Source organism: Scleropages formosus, chromosome 24 (assembly GCF_900964775.1).
Source record: "Scleropages formosus chromosome 24, fSclFor1.1, whole genome shotgun sequence".
Lineage (NCBI taxonomy): Eukaryota > Metazoa > Chordata > Actinopteri > Osteoglossiformes > Osteoglossidae > Scleropages > Scleropages formosus.
This window is the reverse complement of record NC_041829.1, coordinates 16,042,836-16,055,103: the sequence shown is the minus strand read 5'-3', so window position 1 is coordinate 16,055,103 and position 12,268 is coordinate 16,042,836. Positions and strand designations below refer to the sequence as shown.

At 41.1% G+C, this 12,268-nt stretch overlaps 1 protein-coding gene across 1 annotated transcript in view; it reads right to left on the bottom strand.

The window, feature by feature from the left end:
* The window catches only part of grid1b (glutamate receptor, ionotropic, delta 1b), a 253,875-nt gene that overhangs the window by 57,354 nt on the left and 184,253 nt on the right, over positions 1-12,268 (bottom strand).

Here is a 12,268-nt window from a genome sequence, read left to right as displayed (position 1 = left end):
AGCCATACAGGGAAAGATGAGTGGGTAGAAGGGTGATGAAAAAGGAGGTGACTGGACCTCTTCATTAAAAAATTTTCAGTCTTATTATTGCTAATATTTCATTTCATTAATATGTTTCTTAAGCAACTGCTTTATCCAAAGGAACCATAAGTAACTCTAATGGCTTAAGGTGCATACTTTACTATTAATACAGCTTTATGTGTTATAGGATCAAATTGTGTCCAACTCCCTCAAGGACTCACGGATTCAAAGCTTTGACTGTTCGGCGATCAGTCTGGGGTCCTTGATGGGATCGAATGGGGATGGGCTGCTTTACTTAATCGCCCACTTATCCCGTTGTCCAGATGGTGAGCATCTTAACCCTTGCCCAAGGTCTTGACTGGAGCATGGTGATGACTCTGCATGCTATTGTTCCATAACAGATAAGTCTAAGGGGCATTCTTGTGAGAAAAGGCAGGAGATGGAGGGTAAGAAGTCTGTAGGCAAAAGGGTGTGGGTTGTGAGGATGTGACCTGTGAATCAGTCTATCTGACACATTCATGTCGCTCGTCATACATACTCATCTCCCGCTTTCTGACGTTACTGCTCTCTGCTAGCTTCCGCTCTCATCCTTTCCTTTCGCTAAAACCTTCATCCATCGTTCCTTCAGTTCTGTTTTAAATTCATTGCACCTGACAGCTGACGGCTCCTGTCTGTTCCTGTATCCTCGCGTACCTGAGACGAGTGTGTCTTGGAGGCTAACTTCCCCTCGCCCAACGGCACACTGGGAAGCAGCCTGTCTGGCTGTGGTCCCGCAGTGTCGAGATATTGGAAGGTAACATCATGCTTTGCTTGTTGGTGTCACAGCATGTGAACTCTCCCCGGGGAGGAGGTGGCTCTGTGTCCAGCTGCTTCATGTCATTTTGACTCAAAATAAAGAGTGGTTACACTGATGTTGTTTTTACGCAACAGTCTTACAACAGTGCTTCCTAAACGTGATTCCTGAGTGCTGGCGTGTGTATGTTTTCATTCCATGGATATGCCAGAGTTGACCAGTTCCCAAACTGTAATCATTCATCATTCCACTTCATTAAAAAGCTTCCTTGGTCTCACAATCCGCTTTTCAAGAGCCGTCGAAAGCAACACAGCTATTTGCCCAAACATCACAATAACGCGGAACTGAATCAATGAAATTTCTGACCTTTTTGAAATGTGTGACTAGGAGGAGGCATGCATGTCAATGCATGAATGTGCAAGAATGTTAGAAATCTGCTGCATATCCTGGGATATTCAGTACGACAGCATGATTTCATGCGTAAACCATTCAAAATGGATCCACATTTGTGTAATTATATCCCTTCAAAATAAAATCAGTGTGAACGCTTTTTTCCAGTGGTCCACAAGTGATGTGTTTCTGCACTTTGTGTTTCCTACATGTGCAATACTTTCATCGTTACACAAGTGTTTTCCTTGAGAAGCCTTCAAGGGCAAACTACAGGTGTCCGAGCTATCTATGCTTATGTTGCCTCATTACTCAATTAGAATATACACCGTTTAGGGCTAAGGCTGGCAGTGAAATACCAAATGCATACAAACCATCCAAAACTATAATCACAGGAAAAGAATTATCATCGCATATTGCACTCACAGCACACAAATGAAAATGATAAGAGCGGTAATACAAGATTAGGCATAAGCATTAAAAATGTCAGAGTTGTGATTTCACCTATTTAGCATGAGGATACTCCTGGATTAAAAATTAGAAACATTTTCAGTTAGCAATCCCTGTATATACTGTATGTCAGCATTGTGATTTTACCCAAAGAAAACAAACAAGCAGTGAAGCAATACTGACCACTGATGTATACATAGATAGAAATAGACAGATGCACTTATCCCCTGGCAACAATCCACATTCATTCCTGAAAACAGACTGAATATTGAAAAAGCAGACAATGAAATTACTCGAAACCATTTCGTGTTTGTATTTGATTGTATCCATAAAGCTTTTTTTGAATCAAGCACATGTCTATGAAGCTAGCTAGGAAACATAGGCCTTATATAAAAAGCTTCTTCACCATGGGGGTGCGGTGGTGCAGCGGGCTTGACTGTTTCCTGTTCTCTGGCAGGTCTGGGGTTTGAGTCCCGTTTGGGGTGCCTTGTGACGGACTGGCGTCCCGTCCTGGGTGCGTCCTTTCCCCCTCCAGCTTTGCACCCTGTGTCGCCAGGTTAGGCTCCAGCTCGTCGGGACAAGTGGTATGAGCCAGTGTGTGTGCTTCTTCACCATTGTAAATGAGAAGTCTAAGTTTAGGTAAATAATAGTGGGAAGAATAATGCATTTCATTTCATTAAATTAATATCCAGCTTGTTTTTTCTTCCACTCAAAGTTTTACAAAATTGCAGAAATTAAACATTTATTATTTTACATTTGCTTTTTTCAAATTTTTGTTGAGTTTATAAGGTGACAGTAAGCAACCGAATTCAAGTCAAATTAAAAAATTAAATCAAAATCTTAAAATCACAATGGAAAACAAGCACTGGAAAATGTGCAAAAAATAGCGTGTTTTAAAGACTTTCAGAGTGGAAAACACTAAGCCTGAATGATGTGCTACACTTGCTGTGATTGGCTGATATTTAATGTCAGCTCTGTCTCTTCTGAAGGTGTGTTTGGCAAACGTTTGTGTATATGGATACAGGTATGTGCATATGTATATTTGTATGTGTATGTGTATATATTTAACTTTTTGTTTTAACTGAGTAAAATTAGCTCATTACTACCCACCTCTGAGTGTAGCACACCACAGACAGTACAGTGTGTACCAGAATAATCTTTCTGCCTAAAGTATCTAACTTTCTTCCCTAGAGTAGAGTATTAAGCTCCTTTAGTAGAGTCCCACGGCAATATTACAGTCAGAGATGAAAAGTAAGCATCACATGCAGCATTAAACTGTCACATCGCGTGAAAGATACTGAGAGGGATGCTAAAAGTTCAGCCACGACACCAAAAACAGCTTAAAATGTAAAATTCTCTCAGTCCCACAACAGGCCTCTTTCCCCCACATCCTGCATTCTTACCAACATTCCTTTGACTCTTAGGAATTCTGTTCCGGTGTTTCCAGGGAAAGAAGTTAACAGTATCAGTATCCAGGCAGACGCAAACCACCCACATATTCGCTCGAGGGCCGATCTAACGATGGACAGCGTGTCAACCTTGTTGGTAGAAATCTCAACAAGGAGGTCTGGAAAATGAACAAAAGGACCACATTTGCGCACAAAGAGTTTACCGTGGATGTGCAAGGGCCACGTAATCAAGGGCTCATTGCTTAGTCTTTGCTTACAACAGCTCTTCAGGTTGGGAAGATAATGTGGGCCACATTCCATTGGCATCCTTTCTTGTCTTCTGTCTGCATTTATGTCTACATCACGAAGCATTTAAAAGATGACATTGTGTGTAATGTGTGGAATATGTTCAAATGGTGTAACCATCATGTCTGAGAATACGTTTTGTATGGCATTAATAAGAACCATTTAGTGTTTCAGGGCAGGAGGTGGTGTTTAAGAACATGAACTTGTCACCTGTTGCTGGTGATCTGGTTGCTGGACGCAGAGCACCAGCGGCTGCACAATGACTGTAAATATTCTGAAGAACCCATTAAACACCACCCAGTGACTGTGATTTTTCAACAGGGACTAGAGAGCAAGACTCCGAAAGCCGAGGCTTTTCACCGAGCCCCTTCGGCACTGCTGTTATCACACAGAGACCACTTTTTGTATCACGAGGACTCTGAAAGCTGCAAGAATTTCTAAACATTCCCAATCACAGGTTACAGACCACTGTAGGTTGCGTGAGAGTGTGTGCACACTTACATGCTTAGAGACACATTGCCAGAGACACATTCATATCTCAAGTGGGAATCAGTGAAAAGGTCAGAGGTTTATGTCATGGTAGTAGAAACTGCTGGACGCTTATTATCATCCTTCTTTAGTAAAAAAAAAGACCTGTGGTACATGACATTGCAACAAGCGATAAAGCTATATTGAGCAATGTAAACCAGCAGTGTGAAAATGGACATGCAGTATTACTTCACTGAATACATATTTACGTATTAACTTCCAGCTTCCAAAGTTACCGCCAATCAAGAAGAATTTAAGAATAATGGCAGTTTTTATGCTATTATAATCTCTATAGCTGAGACAATTGTTTTGCAGAATTATACATTTACCTTCTTTCATTTAGTTGAATCTTTCCCCCAAAGCAATATAAACTCAGTATCTAATTCACTATCCTATAACTTCTTGTCCAAGTCAGGGTCATAGAGTCCATCTCAAAGTACAGAGCACAAGACAATTTAGGGTACACCTTGGACAGGACCCCAGTTCATTGCAGGGTAGCCACACACACAAACAGTTACACACACAGTGAACGGGGACATAGAATAATTATTATAATTTAGCTGATACCTTTGTCCAAGGCAACTAACATAATGCCAGATACATTACATTAAGGAACATTAATTAACGTATAGAGCAGAGCAATATAACACATTCAATCACTCACATATACACACTATGGGCAATTTAGACTCCCCAATTCACCTGAAATGTGTCTTTGGACTGTGGGAGGAAAGTGGTGAAGAACATTTGACCGAAGGAAGTAAGAACACTCGAAATATCAGATTTGAAAAATTGATATTTTTCAGTGCTCTTTTTATAATTCATAGGTCCTTTCCTTTAATAGCTGTTACACAGAGGACTGAGATGTTTTCTTCCCAGAATGGAATGTTTATTGCCATCACATCAACATATTGATAATATTTTTTTTTTTTCTGCAGAGGATCAGTTCATCACTACAGAGAAAATTACCTTTGATTGTCAATGCACAGTTCTGTCATCACCAATTCACATGCAGCACTTCACACTTTTTAGATTGGAGGAGTTTTTTTCAGTGGTGACCCACTTACAGTGTATAGCTTTTGTGTTTTACATGCTTTATTATTATTATTATTATTATTATTATTATTATTGTTGTTAAGATAAATCAGAACTTCAAGATAATTCAGTATGTACCTTGTAACTCACAATTTGTGTGAGTAATGTACTGTGCCATATTGCTGATGAAAGACATCCATCAGATCCATTTAGCAGATATATTAAAAGACTGAAAGTGCTCCACTGTACACAAAGCAGGCAGCACTTTAATTCTGCATGTTCTATTCAGTTTGACTGTGGGTACGTCTCTTTGCTGGCTTTGCAAAGTTAAGTGTTGTGTAACTATGGTAACAGATTTCACCACTGTACCCAGGATCTCTCTGCAAATGCTATTACAATTTTTTGATTACTGGAATCGCAGGAATCTTCATTATCACAAAAACAATGAAAAGCTTATTTATTGATTGAAGGTTCTCAGAGAAATACTATAAAACAAAACTGTGTTCTGTTACGTTGAAAGTTGTACAGCAGGTGCTATTACGTGGGAATGGAGGCAAATCGTTACTAATAATATGCAGAACAAAGAGGTATTTTAATTTGACAATACTGTAATTAGTGATACACGTACAGGAGAGAAAAATGCTTGAATTCCCCAAAAAAATTTGATCATGCAAATACTCAAAAGTGGAATATTAACAAAAGGTGTTTAAGTAATCAGTTAAGCAATGAAAATACACTGTATTTTGTGACTGGAGCTGCCCTTCTAAGGGTACTTTATACCTTTGCAGTGTTTAAGATGTAGATAAAGGTGCAAAAAGTAGCTTTTCTGTTGGGCAGTATTATAATAGGCACAAATGTGTAAAATGTCATTTCTAGCCAAAGATTTGTCCACTGTCATTACAAGCAACCTGAAACACTGAATACGGTTCATTGCGATCGGCCTACACTGAGTACCACAAAAAGTCCGGAAAGAATCCGAGGGAACGCAGAAAGACGGCTGACCTGGCTGGGGACAGTCACTAAGGAGAGGAAAAGATTTTGCTCGGCACACACGTGGCGGCAGGAGACTCATCCATCAGAGGCCAGAGCTGTACCAAGGGGCAGGTGTCTGGCGCTCACAACGACATGATTTATGTGCAACTCAGCTCCACCTGGGGCGTTGCCTCCCATGAGTGTCCACCAAGGTTATCAATCAAGGCTGGCAACGATGGAGGATCAGACACCACTCCCGCTCTGGCGTCACTCATCTCCATTTAGATGCCACCCACCGTTTTTGTCCTCAGGATCCAGCGTGGCAGAAAAAAGGGGTGCCAAAAACTTTGTGAAAGTGCACCTCTCTGCTTCTGCTACTTGTGTTTATCTGTAGGACGAGTTGCGGATCTTGGGGCCAATATCACAAGAGACCGGTACACTGGACGGCATTTCAAAAGAATCCACAATCTAATGGGCCAGTTCAAAAAGAATACTGTATATATTTCATTATTTCCCTCCCACAGTCTTAGCCCTGTGTAGGAGCTGATATTACATCAATCATGGTCCACTTGCTCCATCATTAGAGAGACATGCCTTTCATTATGAAAAGTCATTGGGAAGGATATAAAAGGGGTTGTACATAATAACACATCTACCCATAGCTTGATATGTCCTTTAAACACCATACCATCTATTGTTTCTGCCAGATTGATTCTGTAGCCAACATTTTGTCGCACACTACAAGCAGTTTAAAGTAACCAGTTAACCTCAAACGCCCTCGGAGGAAATCCACGCAGACACAGCAAGTGCAAACTCCTCCAGAAGACTGAGGTGGGTTCGAACCTATATCCAATAAACGCGGGCACCATGAAACAGAAGTGCCACCACAGACATATTTAGTAAATACTATTTTTAAAGTATTCAAACAGTGCTAGAAAACTTCTTCAAAGCTGTGCATGCAGTATGATTGACATGCAAGGTTAAAAATGCTTTGGCCTTGTTTACCTAATTTGTTTATTCCAAATATGATCTGCAGAGTGCTCCAGAGTGAGTGACACTTGTCCCTTGATTCTGACATAAAGTTCAATGATTGATGGGTGACAGTGAGTGTGCTGCGCTTACACCAAACGATCCCAAATTATCCCGGTGATGTCACCGTGGTAGAATGTGAATTCAGAAATGAGGACGTGAGCAGTCTGAAGACTCTGGCCTCAGAAATCTCAGGAGGCTATGAAATGAACTACATCAAAGTACACAAAACCAATTCCCAGACAGAACAGCTGGGGAATACATAGGTCCAGAAACACAATGCTCAGATCTCGTCTCATTTCACTTCCTTCCATACTACTTACAATGTGCACAGATGTTTATTTAAACACATTTAAGAAACACGTCTACAGAAATCGCCAATGACAGAACACCAGCTCATGATTAAGAATCACTCTCGGTAAAATTCATACAATTACAGGCAATTTACTGTGGTTGGCCATGTTTTCCATGCTCAATGTTTTTACAGGGTCAAATAAGCAAAAAATATTACTGGTATGAGGGGGTGCGGTGGCGCAGTGGGTTGGACCACTGTCCTGCTTTCCAGTGGGTCTGGGGTTCAAGTCCCGCTTGGGGTGCCTTGCGACGGACTGGCGTCCCGTCCTGGGTGTGTCCCCTCCCCCTCCAGCCTTACGCCCTGTGTTGCCGGGTTAGGCTCCCGTGACCCCGTATGGGACAAGCGGTTCTGAAAATGTGTGTGTGTGTGTGTGTATTACTGGTATCACCCGTATGGAACAATCCAATCGATTTAAACAAAACATGGCAGCAAAACAAGCCACTTCATCAGAACTGGTACCAAAATTTCCTTAATTGTTTTACAAATGGTACATTATGTCAGAAATGCAGTTCTCAGACTCATCTCTTTTCTGAAACAGTGATAAAACGAACAACAAATGAGAATCACTGCCCTGGTGAGCGACTTTCTGTGAGAGAAAAGCAAAGCAGGAATTCATCTGTAAGTAAGCACATGACAGGAGCACCACCCAGTAATAAGAGTAATATTACAGCTAATATAAAGCAGAAATAATATGATTCATGGAAAAGGGTGTACTGTATTAATTTAAGCACCTGGTGTATTCTGATCTTTTATACCACGGTCACTGAGATTTTTGCTTTTGGTCAGATCCAAATCCAATCAGCTAGATCGGATCACATGCCCAAAAAGCCCAGGGACTAAGAATTTACAGAGCTACCTGCTGTGCCACCTTGCCACAACGCATACAAATACATATATATCTATATTATACATGCTCTTTTATCGGTGCAACTGAGGAGACTTAAGTTTGTGAATCAGCTGTGTTTAAGATTCAATCCTGGACCACAATACTGGGCAGTCCTCATCAACACCATTGGCAGCTGCCATTCTGAACAATAAGACACCGACTGTAACTGCTTCCAGTTCTAATCCTTCACATGTTGGAAAACAGGATATTATATGAATTTCTAACTTTGCAAGACGTGTGCAGGTCCAATTAAGACTGGAAATTCTGTTTTGTCAGAGATGGCCAGCAGAAGGACTTAAGAGACATTACTTTACTGCTCATAAGCTGAGAGGTAGCAGCAGTAGGTAGTGCCCTGGCTGCAAACGTTGACAGGGAGGGGGAGCAAGTCACTTTACCCGTACCGCTCCAGTAAAAAAATACAACTGAATATAGGGGTAAACACTGTAATCTGCTCTGAATGAAAATGTCATCTGAGCAATGAAAGAGAGCAGGAATTAACAGGCCAACACAGTGACCACAGTATAAGGAAGTCCAATTATCTGCCTCAGGGGTGAAATCTTATTTCTGAAATAACCAATCCGCTGTAATAAACAACATACACAGGGAAAAAAAATTAATGTTTCGCTCTCTGTGCCGTATCCATGTGGCATGTCTTGAAACGATCCCAGAGTGCTGGCCTGAAGTCATGATGAGACAGGTTCCCCGAAAGAAGCTGATTTTTGTCAAAGGTCCACCTGCGACGGCTCAGCGGGAAATGACACTGACTGTGGCTTTTCATGGCCTTTGGAAAGTAGGAGGTAATTAGGTTTCCACGGTGAGGACATCCGCAGACTGTTGCTCTTTCAGGATGATTAACGCTAACCATAGGTATAAATGCTGAGTGGATAAACCACCCACTTCATGTTTTTAAAGTCCCAGCTATGACAGTTCTATTTGTTTCCAATAGAAATGTTCTTCCAGAGAATGAAAAGCAATTAAAAGCTACGTATAATAAATATAATGTATAATTTATAAAGTGTAACTTATATGGTCCTCAGCTGTACAAGGATTTTATGCATCTTGAGGAGAATCTGATCTATGTCTTGGCATGTCAGTAAAGACACTATCTTCCTAAGCACATTTACCCATGTATAAAGCAAAGTGTTTTTATTGTGCAAATTCAGGGTAAGCACCTTGATCAAAGGCGTAATAAGAGCAATGGGGATTTGAACGAGAAGTGTTCAGATTGCAAGGCGACAGGTTTACGCGCCATCCAAATTGCTGGCTGTCTGTGCGACTTAATGGTTTATGTGTAATTGAAACACTTAGTTCTGCAGAACCTGAACTAAGGAAAAATTCTGCACATCAAAAACTCACCCACTTGCATATTTAAAACAGTGCTTCCTGGACATTCTTAAAGATTTTGCAGAATCCCAGGACGGGACGGGACATGACTTGACGTGACATGACAAGACAAGACATGACATGATATGATATGAGAAGACAGGACAGGATAGGACAGGATAGAACAGAATAGAACAGAATAGGACAGGATGGGACAGGACAAGATAGGACAGAATAGGACAGAATAGGACAGGATGGGACAGGACAAGATAGGACAGAATAGGACAGAATAGGACAGGACGGGATAGGATGGGATAGGTTGGAAACTCTCTCCCCCTCCCCTTCTTGTAAACAGCAAGACCATTTTCACTTCTTTTATTTCTGTATTGCTGGGCTTAAAACAAAAGCTTGTAATTGTGTTGCAGTAATTAGCATAGCGTTTGATCTAATTACATTCCAGAGCAGCTTCTCTGACAGTGGGAATGAGAGGAACTGAGGTGCGCGCCGAGGAAATCCTGCTTTCAATTAACTGTCATAAAAGGCAGACTAATTCCAAAAGGCCTTACACCCCCACATGGCAGGGATTACCGCTGAATTACCGCAGTATTTCTGCAGAACTCCAGCCTCCCGAGTTTCAATTAGGAAGATGGAAGTTCTGATTATTCCTCCATAGCAGCGCTGGTTTTCACGTCTTCATTTGAAGCGGTTTGTGTTATTGCGTGATGTCGTCGATCTCACCAGCAGATAGATGTTCCAGAAAGACAGCGAAGAGCAGGTGAACGGCCCTCGTTCTGATCACTTTCAAGAAAATGGCGTACAGAACGCCACGTTTCTGGCAGAAGCTATGGAAGGCAGTGGACGATGCTGGGAAGACAGATTGTGGAGAAAATCATTTAGAGCAGGAAAGAGAAAAAAAAACGGAACTGCCCCCAGCGAAACATGCATTTTGCACATTTATGAAGCGGTTCTCAGAAGTTCATAAGATGAATACATTTTGATTCAAGGAACTAGGAAGGCCCTGATGCTCTCAGCTGATGAGCACAAAGGGGTCAGCAGGTAATACAGCGCTCATGGACGCAGACACAGAGCCTCAGCGTTGCTGGTACAAATTGAAGGTCAAGTTCTGCTAGGATACCCCTGACCCATTTATACCTCAAAATGATCTTGAACATTCTGAGCATCAGATTTTAAGCATTTTGAATAAAGGTATAATCTTGGCAAGAAAACAATAAGATGACTATAATTTTCATGTATTCCTGTTTATCTATTCTGCAGTGTATATTAGATGCACCACATGCACTCCCCTTTTTTGGTTAGACCTCTGTGCTTAGCCCTTGTTAGCTTATACTTAACTTTTTAATATTAATATTCAAAATCAGCCTTCTAGGCCTACAAGCATGAGTCATGCACTTAACGGCCATTTTCTATAGTTGTTCTACGGTTTTCTATAGTATTTGCATAATTTTTTTGCTTTGGAAAATGCCAGTTATATTTTTCAAAACATATCTTTTAGTTTACATTCATAACATGCTTACATTATGTTTTTCACTAAAGCTGGAGTGGGTACAAAGAAACATATGGACCACAGATGTAGATGTATTTTCAGCAGCACTTCCGCATAAAGATCAAAATAATCGACACATTAAGCAAAATGTAGGAGGCACTGGTAAAAAGGTCTTAGTAATTGACTACAACATGTACTACTTGTTTGCAAACGTATTAAAAGATGCCAAGCATTCAGGGTTTAATGATAGCTATATATGTAACGTATATGCCTGGTGTCAGACTCGTACTGGTCTAAAAGAAGCAGATAATGGAAGTTTTATGTGACACCGTTGGTATCACTGTTCTTATAGGAGTAGATCGTCATGCTGGAAGAAGGGAAGCCGGTGCTTTGGTGAGTGGAACCCAATCGCGGATTCTTTTTTTGTCGGCAAAAACAAAAGGGTCAGGCGAAAAACAGCGGTCAAGGACAGGCATGGGTCAGGCGACGAGCAATATGGGTTTCGTAGGAGGGATGAGGGACGTAGTCGTGAAGACACAGCGAAGGTCGGATGCCATAGAACCAGGAACAGGACAGAGCAAGGAATGTGAAGCACACGGGGGTTGCGGCTGCTCGAAATGAGGTTCGGTAAGAAGGCGTGGAATCCCAGCCCCTTTATCCCATGCCTCCCTGATAAGAGGCAGGTGTGGGTGTCGTGCGCGTGACATAGATCAAGATTTTATTTCATGAATGAAAAGTGTCCTCACCAGAGTAACATTAATTTCACATTCTTTAGGCGAAGCTATGTGTTTGTAAATGAAAGATTAACATATAATTACAGAGGTAACATTTTAACTATAAAATAAATCATCAGCAATCACATACAATCATGTACAAAGAAATCCTTTCATTAAATATTCTTTCTTACTGATTTCTGAAACCATGACAAGAATTAACTAATAGCCCATACAGGGCAGCTGAAGAGGTCAGTGGGGATTCTTTTCTGCAACTAAACGACTGATGGCATCACAGAAATACAGATTTTTTTCTACAGTGTTTTCCAATTGTGTACTGATCTACGGTGGGGTCTTCACATAGCTCCACAGATAACACTGGAAAAAATATGCTACATTAAACAAAATATCCTTCATTAAGACCTCTATCACCAGCTTGCCTGATTTATGGGTCCAGGTGCATCCGACAGTAAGGTAGCCTCTACATTTTTGCTGCACATTCAAACTGTACTGTAGTGTGTTTGCAGTACAGGGTTGGCACCCGGGGGGGGTATCAATAGTCGCTCATCTGATTAGTC